Below are 19,843 nucleotides of genomic sequence, written 5' to 3'. Positions count from 1 at the left end.
CCGCCTCCTTTTTTGTCCAAAAAAAGCCTTGCATAAATTATGCAAATGAGGCACTGACATGCTAATCTGCACCTCATTTCCATGCTCACTGCTGATTTTGCCGGCAGTGTAGATGTAGCCTTGTTCTTGTACTTATGTCAAGATTCTAATAGCTTTGGTGTGAATCTGGAATAGCTCCATTAACGCCAGGCTTATACAGTACAGGTGTAATTGATTGCAATCTGGTTTTTACCATGTAAACCTCATTGCTTGAAATTCCCCTTCTCAGCTCTGAGGGGAGTCTTGTTTTTCTCCCTAAATCTGAAGTAAAATGAAAACATTCACGCACCACTTTTTCCTCCTGTGACAAAGGCTCCTTAGTGCAATTCTTTAATTTAAACCAGTAAAATTGGAACAGAAAATTATTTTCTCAGGGCCCTTTGCTGTCAGAATCAATTAGAATGTCTAGTGTACATGAAGTTTAGTAACAACTCTGTTGTACACAACCCAAAAGCACTGAAATGTGTTCATATTAAGATGTAAGATCATGCAAATGTTAATTGCCGAATCCTCTGCCAAATATTAATAGTTTTTTCTCCTGAGGCTATAAACAGCTATTTGATTAGCTTGCATATACATCTCTATCAGAATATATTTTCAAGGGACATTTGTCAATGTCAAATAATTATAGCTTGATTTTTAGCTATAAGATGGTTTGAATAAGCTTTCCCTTGAATAATTCTTTGAAAATGAAACTTACTATAGGCCCCTTACTGTGTGACCTCCTCCTGCTTTTATCTTCCCAATATCCGATTACGGTACATAATATCCTGCCCTCTTTTCAGTGTCTGTAGTGTCCTCTCTTTCGGTCTCTCCACCTCCATATATCCTTTCTCCTTTCACTGATTCCTGCTTCATTTCCTATGTTTTCTGCCTGTACCACTTCCTCCCCTCCCAAATATTACATCTACTATACTTGTCAAATTTTTCCACGTCCATCTTTATCCTGCTCAAATATGCACTTAAGTCACCCTCCACCCCAACTTTCCACTCCCGTTAATTCCCGCAAACAGGACTGGAAAAATTAACCAGACGCAAGAGAGAGGATTAAAATAGGACAAGGGACTCAATCCAAGGCCTTGCCAGCAACTGGAAAAGAGAGATTGGATTTGAACAAGGGTGCTGTTACTTGTCCCGATGTAAAGGCTCCATCCATTACATTTCTAGCAAGTGTTAAGTTTGAATTTTTCTTCGGGAAGAAAGAATTGTGCTTCCTCTTTCTGTTCTGAACTTTTCCAAGAGCCTTGTGCCTGGCATAAGGTCTGGCAGGGAGGGAAGGGAAGAATAAATCTGGCACTCACACTGATTTGTTTTGGGTTTTTTTGGGTAGTGTGACACACACCAATGTCTGACACCCTCCTGCTGGAAGCTCTCTCCAGCCAGGGTGGTGTGAAAGTGACATGGTGCTTTACCCTGCCACAGCTGCATTCTTCTCAGTTCTGAACAGCAGCTGTGAAATTGAACAGAGTCTGTTCAATTCACTCTGCTACTGCTTGGCAGAGGTACAGCAAGAGAAGCCAGAGACATTGAGAGCTATTTGCAGACTTAGGGAAATGACACTGCACCGGTTTATACATGGCTCATGTTTAGAAGGATTTCTCAAACCCAGGGGCTGGGCGCTTTTATGCAGCTTACCCATGTAAGTTTCCTACTCAGTATGGTCAATAGGGCAAGAGGATTCGTCAAGCCCTGGTGCCGTATATTTTAGAGAAGACTGTTTTCGTAAAGCTTCTGCGATTTTAAGACACCCTGAACTTTTTTCATATCCACCTCGCTGCATAGCCTCGCTGTGTTGGCCTGGTTAGATCAACTCTACAAAAAGGAGAGATGTTTATATTCAATGGATTATGAAACCTATGCAAAGAAGGCCAAGTTCTGAACACATTACTGGTTCCTCTTCCTCCACCTCATTCTGTGGAAATGACCCATCTGACATAGCATGAGCTTTGGGGCTTGCCAGTGGGTGTATCTAATTAGAATGGCTTGACTAAAGGTCTAAGTTTTGAACCAGAAATGTTGGGGAGAAGCATGAAGACATAATGAATTTCCTTCAATGGGGAAGAAGGAGAGAAGGGATGGATTTTTTTTGAGTGAAAAAGCCAATGTATTTGGGTGAGAAGGAGCATGAGCGTGCCCCTAAACACACACATACCGGTCTAGCATCTGAGTAACGTCCCCATTGACTTCCATAGAGGATGCAATGAGTGTAAATAAGAGCAGAAGCTGGCTAGAAGGTATTTCTTGTGCAATCTACTTACTATTCCCTCATTCTGGTCAAAGCTACTCACCTAACCATCCTCTGTGCCTTTTTGCATGCCATCCCTTACCCCTGGAAATCCCCTTCTGACCTGGTCTGCCATGTGTCTATCTTTGTCCTTCGAATTCCCTCCTCAAAGCCAACCTTCTGTAAAGCTATTCAGCCTTCCACAAGCTGTTGGATCAAAACCGAGCGATTGGCCTAAAAAAGACACGTCCGACATAACCACTCAGCCACACTGCCTCCTTTCCCTATCCCTCAAGTGGCCTGTGAGCTTCTGAAGCAGGGACTTTATAGCTTAGTAGGAAGAAGATAATCTTCCAACCATAGTTGAGCCTCTGCCTAAGTGACCTAAATGAAGGGGTCACTGCCCACATGGACAGAAAAACAGAACACAAAATTATCTTTGAAACACACAGCAAATTACAGTTTGCTCCCATTGAAGTCGTCATAAAACGGTGATTTAATGGAACTATTACCTCCGATATGAGTTTCTCATTTTTGCTGGGGGAAAAGGTGTTACCAAGCAGCTTCTTAGTTTATGTGAAAGCTAATTGAATGATTAGAAGGACAACATTTAAGGTACTAACTGTAAAAATATTACTTTCTGCTTCTTGTTAAGAATATTGAGGCATACCATAAGGAACATCAAAGCCCTTAATACTTCTGCAAATGCTACTGCCATGTGCTTAACCATCTGTGCAATATCTCCAAAGATTTTATTTAACAAATGGCAGCATTAAGAAGCAATCCATCTTCCAGCTTCCAACTCTGGCCTTTCATCAAAGATTATTTTCACTTACGACCTTATTCTGCATTCCTAATGCAGACAGAACTCACTGAAGTTTTGCCTGCATAACTAAATGGTGGAGGCCCGAAACACTAATTTCCAGCACTTCACAGCTTCTTGCAAAATAGGGTAGTTTCTTCAAGTTTCTCCAAGCAAAGTTTGATCTTTTCGCCTTAATGGAGCTATACAATAACAGCTCCTATGGTCATGTACCCGGGGGGAAAAAATAACATGGTATGTGTATTCAAGTCAGCATAGATAAATATTTTAAAAGAAAAGGGAACATTTCAGGAGAATAACCAATCATTACTTTAAAATAATTCTGATTCAGTGAAAAGGCTGTGCTGCCACAGCGTATTGTACAGTCAAACTAGGCTTATGACCTATTTCAAAGAATGGGTTTTTAAAACTATTTTACATAAGAATGGCCATACTGGCTCAGACCAAAGGTTCATCTAGTCCAGTATCCTGTCTTCTGGCACTGGTCACTCACTGTCAGGTGCCCAGAGAATGAGCAGAACAAGTAACCATTAATTAGGGCGCATCTACTCTGCAGGGCAATGTCAAATTAAGATATGCAACTTCAGTTACATCAATTGAGTAGCTGAAATCTAAATAGCTTAATTTGGCTTTTGGTGCTGTCTCAACAAGAAGTCGAAGGAAGAACACTCTTCCTTTGACTTCCCTTACTCCGACTCCTGTAACCCTCATTTCACGAGGAGTAAGAGGTCCTCAATCTGGACATTATTTTGAAATAACGGCTTGCTGTGAAGATGCGCATTTTGTTACTTTGAAATAACATCAGTTATTCCAAAATAATGCTGCTGTGTAGATGTACCCTAAACGATCCTTCCCTTGTCACCTATTCCCAGCTTCTGACAAACAGAGGCTAGAGACACCATTCCTGCCCATTCTGGCTAATAGCCACTGATGGACCTATCCTCGGAATGTATCTAGTTCTTTTTTTGAGCCCTGTTAAAGTCCTGGCTTTCACAACATCCTCTGGCAAGGAGTTCCACAAATTAACTGTGCATTGTGTAAAGAAATTTTGTGTATCTAAGTTTGGCAAATGGCTTGCTCAGGTGACGCCTGGTTTTGCATGATCCAGAATGTTGAAATTGGAACAAAAGTACTGGAAAGTTGAGGCTTGAGGTTTTAGAGACAATCATTTGAAAATGCAATTGAGATTGGATGTGGATGGAATAACTCCAACTATATTAGGGATGCTGCAATAGCATGTTGCAGTGGGAAATCTCACTGTCTCCCTGCTGCTGTTTCCCTCTGAGCTTGTGCATATGGGGACAAGGAACAGTGATAGAAAGCAGCTTGCCTAATGTTGGGATCTTAGGGGTAATCAATATAATCAAATACGCTTTATAAACAAATCTGTCTTTATCAGCACTAAAGCTGGGTTTATAATCATATTTGCTGATGGTGTCCACTGGTTAGCGTAATCTTTGCTATCTTGCTAGGGTCCTGGAAACTTATAGCACCAAAATCTGTCTTGAAAAATGTTCTAGATATTGCACAAAGAATAACAAGCACTTCAGCGGCTTAGGTTGTAATTCCCAGGAGCAAGGGTCTTTGTTCTGTTTAAACAGGGTCTCGTATAAATCAACAAGAATAATTGGAATCAAGGGGCCCTAACATCTGGCAAGGCTCAAGAGATATTCCCCAATTCCCTTGAAGACCATTCTCATTCCAATGCTCGCCCCTCACCAACTACCTCCCAAAGCTATACGATTGTCCTTTGCGGGCACCCTATCCTTCCCCACCAGCCACACAGAGAATAGTGGCAAAGTCACCCTCAGTAAATTGACCATACTGCCCTCTGCTGACCTATATTAATTAGAAAGCATTTGTATGTATTGTACCACTGCAGTTCCCCAGTGCAGACATACCTGCTATTAACCAGCTCTCTTGATTTCAGCTCTCTTGTTGCCAGCTCTCTTGATTTCATCGTAAATCTCATTATAATTGGTTGGCTGTTTTCCTTAAAGTCCCAGGCGCTGGAATCAAGAAATTGTGTTCACGAACACACGTAAGTGGCCAGCCCTCAGTCATGGAGAAAAGCTTGAAACATGCAGATAAATGAAAAGCACCCACAATTTATTTTGTACAACCAATCAGGATTTTTGTGGTTTGTGGTCAGCCTCTCTATAGAGGTCAGGACTGAGCTGCTGCACCCCAGGGCAGATGTCGACAGCAGGGGCAGGAGAGAACCTTGGTTTTTCATCTTCTGATTCTGGCATGTGCCTGTGTTTGCAGCCGTGGGACTCTATCGTGGTTTTGAATAGAGATTTTGAAACACGTGAGTTTGGCAGTATTGCTCATGTCTCCTCTCACCAAATATAGGATAACTCATATTAGGGCCAGTGAGGAGAAGAAAATTGACACTGCAGTCCAACATGGTGTAAAGAATATTAACCAAAAGGGGAAAGTCACTAATAGAGGGTCAATACCCTTACTTAAGGTATGTCTACTCAGCAACATTTTGAAATAACTAGCGTTATTTCGCAATAACTTAGTCTGCATCTACACAGCAGGCAGTTATTTCGAAATAGTGTCGAAATACTGTCAAACTGGAGGACTGCTTACTCTGACTCCTCTAACCCTCATTGTACGAGGAGTAAGGGAAGTCAAAAGAAGAGTGCTCTATTTTGAAGTAAGAGCTCTGTAGATGCTCCCAATTTTGAAATAAGCTACGCAATTGAAGTAGCTCAATTTGTGTAGCTTATTTCAAGTTAAACCCTGCTGTGTAGATGCATCCTTAGTTTCTATGCCCGTACATAACTTCTAAATGGTTATAGCTGTCACAGCAGTGAAATCTCTTTGGAAGGTCTAAGTTAAATCTATTCTGAATTTTTTTTCTGATTAGAAAATAGTAGGATTTTTCTCTTTTTGCACCCAAATTTCTCAGTGACTGATTTAAAAAAAAAAAAAAAACCCCTCAACCTTTCCAGTTGGCTAGTCCTCACTCGAGTTTCAAGGCATGTTTAAATTGTAACATTCTCTCTGATTAAAGGAATTGGCTTGGGGAGGGAGGCAAGCCCAGCAATAACTTTCACATGGCTATTATCTGTGCTATTGCCTGCAGCTGTAGAGATGCAGAAGAAAAGTGGAAGTACAGAGCTCTTAGCTGACCCCTAGGGGTTGCAAAAACAGCCAATATATTAGCCTGGTGTTCATGGATGTCGGGACAGGGGAGCTGGTTCCAATGTGCTCATGTAACACCGACAGGTGGAACTGAACCTGGGAACCTCTGGAGCTTAGTGCATGAGCCTCTACCACTTGAGCTAAAAGCCAGCTGCTACTTAGCTATGGCAGAAGAGCAAACTCATTCTTCCTCTGTCAGTACATGGGACCATGAACCACACCTCATAGGTGTGTGGGTTACGTACACACATAGCTTCCCTCTCTGCCCCTGGGGTCATTTTCATCCTTTGTTGAAACTGTGGCAACCGGTGGAGCTACCCCAAAGGCGTTGGCTCCCTGTCCTGGAAATGACTTAGTCGACACCTCTTCCCCTCTGTGTGCAGCTCCTGCTTAGACAAGGTGACTCAGCAGAGACCTCTCCCCTCCCTGTAGTGCCGCGTGAAACAGGCAGATGGTGTGCAACTCAATCTGCATCACCAGTGCAGACCTGTTCCCACGCAGGCTGGTGCTTCCACCCTCCTGGCCTGCAGGCGAGAGACCAAACCTAAATCTAGAGGGGAGATTGTCGTGATAGCTGGAGAAGGGGAAAGAAGGACCGAGAAACATGGACTATTTGTATGAGGCTTTTAAACATGTTCTTTACTGCTGATCATATTCTGGTTTGTTACAGCAATGCCCCGTGCGCCATTCCCTCTCTGGCAGGCAGGGAAAGCATTTAAAAATGGAGCACAGGGTGTGGGAATTAAAACCTGTGCTTGCCATGGAGTCGGTCTCTCTCTAAAGGTCAGCACTGAGCAGCTGCACCCCAGAGCAGATGTCGACAGCAGGGGCAGGAGAGAACCTTGGCTTTTTGTCTTCGGATTCTGGTGTGTGCCTGTGTCTGCAACCATGGGACTATTGTGCCAGTACCCATCTCTCCTACCCTGAACACCTCCTCTGGGTGGGTGGGTGTGTGTGTGTGTGTGTCTCTCTCTCCGCTGTGGGAGTGACTACAGTTGCAGCCATGTTCCACCTCTACTGCACCCTCTCTGGGGTGGCTCATGCTACAAATGGTACAGGAGAGACCTAATCTCTTCACTGGTCTGATCACAGGGAGTACTGCTGGGCCCTGCTCCTAAATAAGTGAAGAACTCTCTTTCATAGAACTTTTCCCCCTCATGTGCCCGAGCAGCATGGTGCAATCCTGTCACTAAAGTTGCTTTAATGTGTAGTGTATTTACCTGCCTGGTACATGAAGTGCTGATCGTACAGTAAGTATCCTCATAGGCTGCTGGAATACTTAACGCTTCAAGTACCTAACAAAGGTATAATGGGAAAAACTTAAACAACAAATAGTCTAGTAGCACCTTAAAGACCAAATAGTTACAAGAGGCTGATAAGAACCATTCGTGTGCACTTGGAAAGGAAGAAGTGCATACTAATGTTTATCAGCCTCTCGTAACTATTTAGTCTTTAAGGTGCTACTAGACTATTTTTTTTTTAAGTCTTTCATGTTACAGGCTAACTCTGCTATCCCTGTGAAGCAAAGGTATAATGTTATCCAGTGGGTTGGAAGCTGAATTTTGACAAATTCAGACAGGAAATAAGGTGTCACCATTGAACAGTGAAGTTAATTAACCCCTGGTGGCTTCTTCATCACCGCCCTTTTTAAAATCAAGATGGGATGTTTTTCTAAAAGATCAGCTCTTGGAATGATTTAGGGAAAACTATATCGCCTACCTCAGAGGGGTCGCCATGTTAGTCTGTATCGGCAAAAACAATGAGGACTCCTGTGGCACCTTCAAGACTAACAGATTTACTTATACACCCACACCCTACCTCTGCCACTGTAAATTCCACTCCAATGCATCTGAAAGTGGCTTTTACTCACAAAAGCTTATGCCCAAATGCATCTGTTGGACTTAAGGAGTCACAGGACACCTTGTGATCTATCCCGTTACGTGTGTGTGTGGGGGGGGGAACTAGAGGATCACAGTAGTCCTTTCTGACTCTGGAATCTGAAACCGTAGTTTGCTGTGTGACACTCGGATTTATTGCCAAAAGCCAGCCGCTTGGGGGTTCTACCAGCTGCTAGCTTGTGCGTCCATGGACTAGTGCCCTGTTCCACTGCCAGTATATGAATTAATACAAATTAAAAGAAAAATAAGGTAATATGATAAATATGAGTCCTGCAAGGGAGGGGAAAAGTGCTTAAGCTGACGCTGTGACTTTCTCATGACTTGTCTTGATAGCAATTTACTTCCCGTCCAGTGAGTGTCACGTGTAATGTCCTGCAGATGGATCAGTGGTGAGTGGCATCAATAAAGTTGCTCTTCTCAGACCCACCGTTGTCTGGCTTTTGTGCTTGCTGCGGTTGCTCATCAGCCAACAACAGACTAAGCTGTGTTACATATAGGTAGGTTAAAGCAAATGGAAAGGCAAAAGATGTGGCGGCCGTATGAAACACAATGGGTAAGATTCCCTGCTGCCTTGCACATGGTGTCCTCGTTTGCACCGTTACAAAAAGGGTGTAAAAGGCAGCCATATTAGAAGGGTAGTATTCTGTACCCACTTTTGCAAAGACACAGGGTGCAACCCAGTGGGAGAATCAGGCTGGTGGCTGAACAGCTAAGGAAGCCAGGTGTTTTAGATGACTAATTGAGATACCATTTACATTTTTTGGCACAATATGGATGTATATAAAGGCACAGTTCTGACCCAGAGAGCTCTGGCCCAGATCCTCAAAATGTTTCCAGGGCCTAATCCCTATTGATTTCAATGGGATTTAGGCACCTAAATACCTTTTGTAGATCTGGGCTTTTACTGCCGTTTACTAAAGCCAATTTCATTAGCAGAACAATCCTTTGTGAATGTTTGATGGGGCTGAGTTTAAGTGCTGGAAAGGGAAGGAGGTAGGTGATACAGGCTATTTTATTAGGTACGAGTTTATTAGAAAAATAATAGAAAATGAAAATATTACTGTAAACCAACACAATAATGCAATGCATTGATAGAGATGCAGCTGTGTTAGTCTGGTCTATCTGAAACAAAAAACAGGACTATGCAGCACTTTAAAGACTAACAAGATGGTTTATTAGGTGATGATGGGCCAGACCCACTTCTGGTCCACGAAAGCTCATCACCTAATAAACCATCTTGTTAGTCTTTAAAGTGCTGCATAGTCCTGTCATTTGTTTCAGCAATGCATTGAGGCATAGGTGGTGGTGATGCTGAATGAGCCTGGAGAGACAGGGAAAAAAATCTAAACTACTTAAAAACAAATTCAAAGGAACTCGTGTTGCACCCTTTTAGCTGCCTTTTTGGCTGAGTTAACACTTTAGTCTAGAAAAGGCTGGGGACAGTGGTCGTCTCATATCTGTAAATTGGCTAACTCTCTTGGGGGCAGCGGTGTAGACCAGTGATGAAAACACGAGACTGGGACTCAGAAGATGGAAATCCTAGTCTTGGCTCTGCAGCTGATCTGTTGAGTGAGTCTGTGCCTCAGTTTCTTCATCTGTAAATAGCAGGTAATGGTCTTTACCTTGTTTGTAAAAAATCCTTTGAGCTCTCCTGATGAAAAGTCCTGATTTGTTACCCTTTGAAAGGGTAACTGAGGATGTAGGTACCATGACAAACCATAGACCTCTACACTACAGATGGATCCCTCTCCTGCATCTGTCATCAGCTATTAGAACTTTGTAAACAAGGACCAAATAGGCAGGGATAGGTGCAACAAATAACTGCTTATGAAATACGAAGAATGTAACCGATATAAAACTATTTGGCTGTTAAACAAATAGGCTGTAAGGTCAGGACCCCAAAACTAGCATACCCAATAGGTGGGAGGGAAAGGAAAATTAAAGAATTAACACACCACCATTTTTGACACTAGGTCATTGGGACACAAGACGAACAGGACCACAGAACATCAGTGAAGACACAGGGACTCATGATACCACACAGACTGCACAACATGAAGATGAGGCACAAGTAAACAATTCTATTTCTTCTGTTCTTGATGGGATGTCTCTGTCCTTGACATGATGTTATGACCTGGAGCAATGCAGACATTGGATGGCCATTATGGTGGACAGCAGCTACTAGTACCAGGTGAACAAGTCTTTTTATATCCCACTGTCACTGAGAAGATTAGAGTCACCTGACCTGCACTTTCCCACCACACAAGAAGAGTGCCTAACCTTCCAAAGAAGTGGGAGCTTAATATGGAGGCTACACAACAACTTTACAAGAAACAAAATGGCAAAAGCAAAAATTTTGTTTAAGTTGAGAGGTATTATTTCAAATCCTATATATATTTGAGTGCGTGTGTCCGTGAGTCCATCTGTCTATCTGAGAGTCAGTTTTATCAAGAACTTCTCCTAAACAGTAAGCTCTAGGCCTACCAAATTTGGTAGGCAGCTTCCTCTGATCCTAATTTAAAGTAAGGTCCTGGCACAACTAAACCTTGACAATAGGAAGCCCCTGGAATGGGACTATGCCATAGCATGGAAAGGGAGGGGGCAAAGGGGAGGGATGCAATACCCCCAGTGACCACTGGGGGTAATGAGTGCAAGAGCGCTATACTGTAGAGTGACTACTGGGGGGCAGCTGCACCAAGAGTGGTCAGCTGGGGCTGGGGACTCACCATCTTGCCTGCCATCGGACCAAGTAACTAGTCTCCCTGTCCAAACTCTCTCCTCCTTCCCCCCGCCTTTCGCTGCAGCCCTGGCAGCTGGGGGGAGGGAGAAGGCCCCATCTGAGCCCTTCCTCACCTCATCCTCACTCTTGCACCCCACCATACTGCCAGCCGCCTGCCCTGAAGGAGCCAGGCAATACTGGTAAGTCTTCTAGTACTAATTTCTAGTTTCTCCTCTGTCACACAGCTTTATTGCAGCAGCTACATAAGTATATTCCATTATGATGGGGCTGTATTTGTAATATTCCTTTCTATAGGTTTCTTTTTGACATTTCATTTGTTTTTCTGTATATCTGATTTCAGGCTGTTGTAAACTTGCTTGCTAAAAATCCGCAATTGGGTTAGGAACAGTTAGGTGGGTTTTTAGGGTCTTGACATTCAGACAGCTGGGACTCTACTACAAATTAAGCCTGACTTGTCTATTTCTCACACCCCTTTTCATAATTAATGAATCCACATATTCAGCAAATTGAGGAAAGGCGTACAAGTGAATTTAGGTGCTGACAACAGTCCATGCTAGTCTTCACTGCTTGTCATGTAGCTAGCAAAGAATCACAATCACTTTCTTTTAGCACTAAAGATACTTTAATGGAATAGAAATAACAGTATTACCCTGAAAGGACCCGGTTTCCCGGTCTCTGTTCTATTGTAGGGGAGATTTTTTTCAAAGGTGCAAATAGCAAGTAGGTCCCCAATCCACACTCACTGGGAATATGAGGCAAGTGCCTAATGGATTGGTATCTTTGACGGTCGGCCTCCTTACAGCATCTTTGTTTGGCTACTTGCTGCAATGTGAAATACACAGGCTCACTGTGGTCCGAGTTCAGAAAAACATGGATTTTACTTTAGCTTGGTGCTCAAATCCTATAGAAATCCATGGGACTTAGCACATGTCTATAATTAAGTTTACTTTTTCCTTCATAGGGATACTTTCCTGAATTAGGGGCTTTATCAGTGAAGAATTCAATGCTACTTCACTGCTAGTAAAGAATTTAAAAGCGATGGTCATCCTTTTAATAAGATTGTGTTTGTAGGTGGGGGGAAAAAAAAGCATCTTTCTTCACTAGATATGATTACCCTTAGCTCTGCTTTGGATGCTCTCATCACTTTATTCAAGACCGTTTGAGATGTAATTTTATTTTATAATTACTTAAAATCAGGTATTGGTAAAACCTCTTTATTTACCAGGAAACTAACACTGATCAAGGTAACCTCAGCTTAACTCAAGTATATTCTAGGACATGGCGCCACACTGCAAATTACTGTATCTTATACAGATTATAGCATCTAAATTCCTGAACAGACCGACACGTATTTATTTACAGTTGTGGAAATTGAAAGGTTCTGTGAAATATCCCCCGGTGGAGAGTGAAAGTTCCAAGAAGGACATCTTAAAATTGTGCCTCCATTCTCCCTAACCGTAAAATCTGACCGGAAAAGCATTATTATAGGAGAGCTGGGGGAGACACCTATAGTTAAAGCTGCCTATGAGTTTTCATTATAAATAGTTCAGTTGTTTGAACTCTGCCAGACTGTAACCATCAGGATTAAAATATTCTATGATTGCAGTCTGCCTCTGCTTGAGTTTTTTTGTGTGTGTGAAAGTTCCAACAAAAATGGTCTAGACGTTTCCAAGAACAAGTTAGTGTAAAAAGTCACTTTCTCAAATTAAATTGTTTTCCAACCATTTATTTGAAGAGCTCTTGTCTACAGGATTTAGAGCAGAGCTCGGAATTTTCCATTGGCATGTCCCTAGGGTGAAAGAGGTGCCTCTTAGACTCCCTGTTAAAATACATTCAGACCTAGCTGTACTACAACCTCTGAATCATACAGGGTGCAATCTTGGCCCCAATGGTAGTTCCAGTCATGGGAATTACCCAGATCCCGTGTGCTGATGACATGAAGGAATGGCGCCCCTGCCTGCACGGCTGTCAATAACCGTGAAGTCATCATTGGGCGCCCCGTTGAAGATGGCACCCTAGGCGATGGCAGAGTCGGCCTATACTCACGGGCCGCCCGATGATGTGATCCCATTTGGGATTAAAGCTTACTGTTGGGAGCCACACTCTTACGTAAAATGGTGAACATAAACTCTTTACATAAGGACGGCCACACTGGGTCAGACCAAAGGTCCAGTATCCTGTCCTCCAACAGTGGCCAATGCCAGGTACTCCAGAGGGAATGAACAGAACAGATAATCAAGCGATCTTTCTCCTGTCACCCATTCCCAGCTTCTGACAGATTAGAGACACCATTCCTACCCATCCTGCCTAATAGTCATTGATGGATCTATTCTCCATTAATTTATCTAGCTCTTTTTTTTGAATCCCGTTAAAGTCCTTCACAGAGTTGTTGTTTGGTTAAATGTATTAGTGAGTCTAAATTGCGATCTTCTGATGGCTATGCCATAGAATTGCAAAGTATTTAGTGTTATAGAATAACTTCTTTATGTTCTTTTGAAAAAAGTGATTTTGCTCTAAATAGGGGGCAGATTGAGTTGGTCTCTGCTGAGACCACTGAATTATAGCTAGGGGTCTAACAGTGATAGCAGCATCTATCCTGGGGACAATAGGGGCAAGTGAACTATGTGGTAAATATGAGAATGTTAAATGACTCCTAATTCTACATCATTTGGACCATATTCTGTGGGTTTTTTACCATATCTTAGGCTTACCAGCCATGTATAGTTTGGGACAAGGGAGGAAAAGAGGAAGCAAAAGTGACCTAAAGATAAAGCTATAAAATACTTTAAAAACAATCTAAGATGCAGGATCTTTTAGCTGTAAATTTGTCATTGTCACGTCTAGTTTTCTGAGTCTTAAGCTAGTGGTTCACATTTATGGAACATTTTTCCACTTTAACTAATCCTCACTATCACCCCAGAGTTAGCAAAGCTGTAAAATGGATATAGTAATAATTAGGGGACTGATACAAAGAGGTGCTGAACTTGCTTGCAGTTAGCTAGCATGTCAGTAGTGAAGCCAAGATTAGAACCCTAGTGCTTCAGGCTATCACATGCCCAGCTTGCCAGATTGTGTTGGCTTTTTGTTTTTCCTCAGTTTGCCATTCCAAATTGCGGAGTCCTTAGGACATTAGTTGAGAAATTGAAATGAAACCACCACTGTCTGCTGTATCATGTTTGGAAATCGAAATGTGCAAAGAGGAAGTTGTTACAGTTGTACTTAGGACACAGGAACTCATCCTAATAATGTAGGATTTACTCTGTCACTTCCAGGTTGATCATGGACTTCCAGAGCCTTGGCATATCCTTACTTTTACACACCTTCTAAAATGGTCTTTTCATATTGAGTCCACTTGCTGTTACAGCTGACATGGCCAGTAATTCTCCAGCCAGCCGCCCCAGAACTGGTCTTTTGATGATGGTACTTCCTGACGGTGAATAAGAGAAGTCGGGTCATAAAGGAGACATGGGAAAGTGAAAGACTAAAAGAACAGAGGAATGTGTCTAATAGAATTGTACTTTCACTGTCTCGAAGACTCTACTAGACATTCCTATAGCATCAGTACAATTAGGAAATATTTCCATATTAATTTCCAGTTAATGCTTTTTACTAAGTTTTATATTTTAGGCGTTAGAATATTGAAAACACACTGTATTAGGTCAGATTTTTAAATTTGCAGTAAGATTCCTTTGCTTTGACAAAGCAACTTGTAAGGTTGGTTTAACAGCAACTTTGGAGTTCTCGAACATAGTGGGCATGTTTAGAGACACGGTGAGGAGATAAGTCAGGGATGGAATCAGAGAGCAGTGTGCTCAAGCAATCTGGGACTAGTGGGACAGTGTCCCGGGGGTATGTCTACAATGCAGTCAGCCAGCCATGGCTGGCTCAGGTCAGCTGACTTGAGCTTGTGCGGTTCAGGCTGTGGGATTATAAAATGGCAATGTAGATGTTCGGCTTTGGGCAGAACAATAATTTGTCCTGTCTCAATGCAGAGGACTGGAGTAGGAGACTGTGATGGAGTGTCTATTTCACACTGGCCCTCTAAGGGTTAAAACTCAGCTCTGGGAGAGGGCTAGGGCCCGGACCGGAGCCAGCAGCTGTGGGAGATACAGCCAAGTAGAGCCCAGCTGAGGGCTCCTGGAGGGGAGGAGACAAACTCACTCTTGCTCCTGCTGTGGGGTAGGAGGGAACTAGCTGCCAGGGAAACTAGAGGCTTCCTGATGCAGAGCCCAGCAGGGGAAGCTCTGGCCAGGCAAGCTCCCAGGCTGCAGGGCCTGAAGCAAGGCCTGAGGGTACTAAGGCACAGCCAGGACAACAGAAGGTCCACACTCACTGCCAATGATGAGTGGCCATTTCAGATTGCAGTTGCCCCTGAGGTAAGGGGCAGATGATGACCAGCAGTAGGGTCATTGAGGCAAGGTGGGTATAGACGGTTTCTTGAAGGGGAGGATCCCAGATGTGGGGGCACTGTGGCAGGGCAGTACCCAGAGGGGAGGATGCCACTGTCTGGGAGAGATGTGGGTCCTGATACACAGCAGTTGAGAACCAGAGTCACCAGCAGGAGGTGCCAGGGTGGTGAATTGCACCCTGTTACCGAGACCTATTGCGGTTCCTTTGTCCTTCATTTTAACGATTTTATGATTCCAGGCATGCCTGGCTGTAACACACTGTGCTTAGATTTACCAAATATAACCCAAAATTCTATGGGCTTCAAAAGTGACACTATCACAGCAAATTCAACAGTGGCAGGAGAATACAGTATTTTCTGGATGCATAGTCACCAGAACTATTTCTTTATCTGTAGAGATCTCATTTAATGGCTTATATCAAAAGGGATTATTAACTATAACCCTTTCACTAGCTCCATCTTCACCTCACACACAAGTTGTCACCTTTAAGGGCTTTCTTAATTTATCGGATAGCTTGTTGCATTACCCCATTTTCTGTTATGCCATTGATACCAGCCTCTATCCCCTAATTGTCCACTTCTCCCACATTTGCCTTTGCTTGTTCTTCTATACAATTCCCTATGAATGAACCGTCTTTCTTAAAGAATTTAAGTGTCGCCTTTTAAATCCCTTCTTTAGACCCCCTTTTATCATGTTGGGGAAATTTCCACCTGATGCAATAGGCAACAATTAATGAATGCGGATTCCTGCTTTTTTTTCTCTCTCTCACTCACACACACACACACACCACACACACACACTTTTTTCATCTTTCTGTATCAAATTTTTCACCTGAAGGTGTCTATGTACAGGTCTAGTTTGTGTGATCATATTATCGTGGCTGTTCCCTTCCTCTCCCTTATTTTCTCTTGGTTACACCCATTTGTTTCTTACTATGTGTCTGAATACCATTTACACACCACTGCTGTGTCCATTCTCTTGACTACAGTGGCGAGCCAGTGCCAGTTGAGAGCCCATTATGTAAATGATCTTTATCTACAGAAGAAAGAGTCTAAAATGGGCCATTTTCAGAGTATGCTGCAAAACTCACTGTTCTCTTGCCCCTTCCACCAAACCCTTTCTTCAGTAAACAATGAAGTAGGAGAGAGGGGGAAAAAAACTGAGAATATGAAAAGCAGCTGCAGTAAGAGGGGAAGTGAAGTGTATGTTAGGGAGTACAGTATGGGCAACTACGCAAATCTTAACTATCATTTGCACTCAGATACTACCACTATAAATACTAAAGGTACAGGGCATCCATGCTATAAGTTGACCCAGTGTGCATACATTCTGCACTGAAATTATTGACACTTGTAGGAACTGATGTGTTATAAGTCTTCCTATTCCCTGCTCTTAAATTGTGGAAAAAACAAATAAAAAAAACCCAATTTGCGCAAATGGAAGTCAGCCGTAGGGGAAAAAAAAGTTCCCGCTTTAAGTTGTTTCGCTATAAGTCCAAGTTTTTTGAACATATTTTGGACTTATAGAAAGGCCGGCCTATAGCTAAATAATTCCACACTGCTGACTGTCTGCTTACTAGAGGCACAAGACTGGAAGAGAAAACTGTGCTGCAGTTCATTTAAAACTGTATTGTCATTTAGTGCACAATAAAAATATTCAGAGGTGGACAGTATCACAAACTTCATAGCCCACTTTAAAACAGTGTCAGAACACAGTGATTAAGCTTTCAATATTTAAAGTAGAGCTTGTGTATGTTGTTTTTCCAACCATGAAAATGTCATCTCAAATCTTTTTCCCATTCTCAATTTGAATTCAGGATGAATACCCTTTTCTCTAGAGTAGACTATAATGTACAGTGGTCTGGAAAAATATTTGCTTTCAACTTGTCAGGACCACCTCCTCCCCTTCCCCCCCCCCCCAAAAAAAAAAACCCAAACAGTAAATCAAATGGTGCTTTTTCCTTTGAAGCTATACATTTTTGGGTTTTTTTTTAAGTAAACTAGGTGCTTTGTATTTTTTACAGCTGTTTGAACTGAAATTTCAACTAGGTGAACTCCAATGTGCATTATGTAACAAAATTCTACCTAAACGGTAAAAATTAAAGGGGCTGTACTCATAGCGTTTACATTTATTTAGGTGACAAAGTAAAAGGCATGTATAAGTATAATCTAGAACACAGGTGATTACCTACTGAGTCAGTCCTCTCATAAAGTATTACACAAAACCACCTCTATAGTAAACACATGCACATGAATACACAAATATTTATATAAGCATAGCCACCATATATCAGTATTTTTATGTACAGGGCTCTTCCCCTTTAAGTTTTACATTTCTATAATTTTGACAGCTATCAATGTTTATAGTTATTTGTTCAGTGTTTATTAACTGTAATGTTTACGTTTTCAGCTGTGGGAAATTGTGGATGCCTGACAGTGGCCATGCAACAATTAGGTTGAAAATGTTTTAAGCCTTACCACCTGTGAAATAGGCAGCACATGTCAACACACACAAAGTAAATAGCCTTTGATCACACACTAATCATGCCTCCAGCAGCCTTTTCTGCTAGGTCCACGTTGATGATCACTGCAAATATTTTTCATCCGCCTGTCTCTCTCCAGGGAAAATCAGCGTTTACAAATAAGAATTAAAAAAAAAATCTCCCCCTTCCAAGTCTTTAGAGGAAAATAACCCCCCACACGCAACGTTCACGTGTCCCCACGCATGAATGCTCTGTCAACACCCTGCGTTGTGTACACAGATGCACGTATGCTGCCCGTAGCCACAGGAACCCCTTGTGCAGTGCGCGCACCCCACCGTGCTCTCCTCCCGCATGGGCCGTGTTGCACGGATTCCCCGCGGCGCTACGACACGGTGCGCGCGCCAGGGGATGCCCATGCACCGGCTCTCACGGCCGTGTGACTCAGTCACACGCAGGTTCTCACGGCCGGGCACTGACGCGTGACCTGTGCACACGGAGCTGGGCGCCCGCTGCCTCTGCACTTGCCATGCGCCTTGGTCCCTGCAAGGAGGGGGTGCAGGGCAGGCTGGCCTCCTCCCTGGAGAAAGCCCGGCGCGGCGCGGCTCTGCACCCCCCACCCATGCCTCGCGCTCCCCCCCCCCCCCCACCCCCAGGTCCCCGGGCCCGCCCTGCGTGTGCACGCGCCGCCCGGCGGGGAGGGACCAGTCGCCGCCGCCTCGCGCCTCCCCCTCCCCGCCTGGCCCCCGGGGGAACCTGGCGTCTCGCGCCTGCCTGGAGCAGCAGCAGGGCGCGGGGGTGGGGTGCCAGCCGAGCAGCCAGGGCGCGCGGAAGCCCAACCCGCCCGCCCCCCCCTTCTCGGCTCAGCCCCAGCACCGCCTGTGCGCGAGGGGCGGGGGGCGGGCAGGCTGTGGCGGCTGCCCGCTCCGGAGCCCTCCCGGCTGCAGCTGATGTAAGGCAATGAAGGTGTCTGCGGGGGGAGGGGTTGCAAAAGGAGCAAAGGGGGAGGGGGGCTTGCAGAGGGAGCATCGTGCGTGGGTAAAAGGGGAGGGCGGCGGCGGCGCGCGCGGGGGGGGGGGGGTGGGGTGAGGATGCGGTGCAAACATTAGCTGCGGTGCAAACCTCAGCTGCGTTTCCTGGGGAGCACCCGCGAGCCACACGCACAGCCGGCAGCGGGAGACAGGTAAGGGGGGAGAGCAGCTGCCCCGCACGCTCGGCTGGTGTCCGGGCACCGCTGCGGCTGCCTTCGCCTTTCCCCGCTTTCTTCCCTGCCTCCCGCTTGGTCCCTGGGTGCTCAGGGCTGGGAGTGAGTGTGTGTGATTGAAAGCGGGGGTGGGGATGAGTGTTTGTTTATCCCAGGGCTGGAAGAGACCTCAGGAGGTCATCGAGTCCAACCCCCCTGCCCAAAGCAGGACCAATCCCAACTCAATCATCCCAGCCAGGGCTTTGTCAAGCCAGGGCTTAAAAACCTCTAGGGATGGAGATTCTACCACCTCCTTAGGGAACTGTTTCAGGCTTGTAACAGGCTGGATGCAGGGCTCCTTGCTTAGGGTGCTTTCCCACTGGGGATCACCTGGCTGGTCCTACAAAGTAAGTGCATCCTTAAAGGAGCCCACGCGCCGCTGGAAACGATCGTGCCACTTGTGGTGTACCAGGCAAGCTTATTGTTGGCAATGAAACGCTCCTGCTCGTCTTGATTGCCGGGCCGAGCCAATCCCGGTAGTTTTTTGCGGGGATCCCGATTGTGGCAATGCAGTGTGGTGTGTGACAAATGTGTCGATTTTTAAGAATAACTTTTGTTTGGAACATCGGAAGCCTACCTCAGGTGTTCTGTGTTTTTTAATACAAAGCTGGAGCACTGCTACACAGCCTGTGTGTGTGTGTGTGGGTGGGTGGGGGGGGGGGGGGGGGGGGCGAATTACCTCTGTCTGTGTAAAACATGTCAATTCTAATTTACATAAATATATCAACATACTATTTTTATAATGTAACTGTTAAACCAAGCTGTTGACTCAGAATGCCATTTTGCCAGCAATACCAAACATATTTGATTTGAATTGTGTAAGGACACCAGT

General features: G+C 44.2%; 1 protein-coding gene across 11 annotated transcripts in view; it reads left to right on the top strand.

Moving 5' to 3' along the window:
- The first annotated feature begins 18,470 nt into the window (after positions 1-18,470).
- The window catches only part of PLCB4 (phospholipase C beta 4), a 333,392-nt gene continuing 332,019 nt past the window's right edge, over positions 18,471-19,843 (top strand). For 4 of the 11 annotated variants that reach the window (XM_075925695.2, XM_075925700.2, XM_075925701.2 and 1 more), the window contains exon 1: positions 18,472-18,720. The gene's annotated coding sequence lies outside the window, so the exon portion shown is untranslated. Of the gene's footprint in view, positions 18,721-18,853; positions 18,952-19,175; positions 19,359-19,843 lie in introns of those variants that run through there. The other 7 variants (XM_025177955.3, XM_075925703.2, XM_075925697.2 and 4 more) reach the window with 3 other exon arrangements.

This window comes from Pelodiscus sinensis, chromosome 3 (assembly GCF_052426305.1).
Source record: "Pelodiscus sinensis isolate ZL-2025 chromosome 3, ASM5242630v1, whole genome shotgun sequence".
Taxonomy (NCBI): Eukaryota; Metazoa; Chordata; order Testudines; family Trionychidae; genus Pelodiscus; species Pelodiscus sinensis.
The sequence above is the reverse complement of the archived record's forward strand: the minus strand, read 5'-3'. Positions and strand labels throughout refer to the sequence as shown.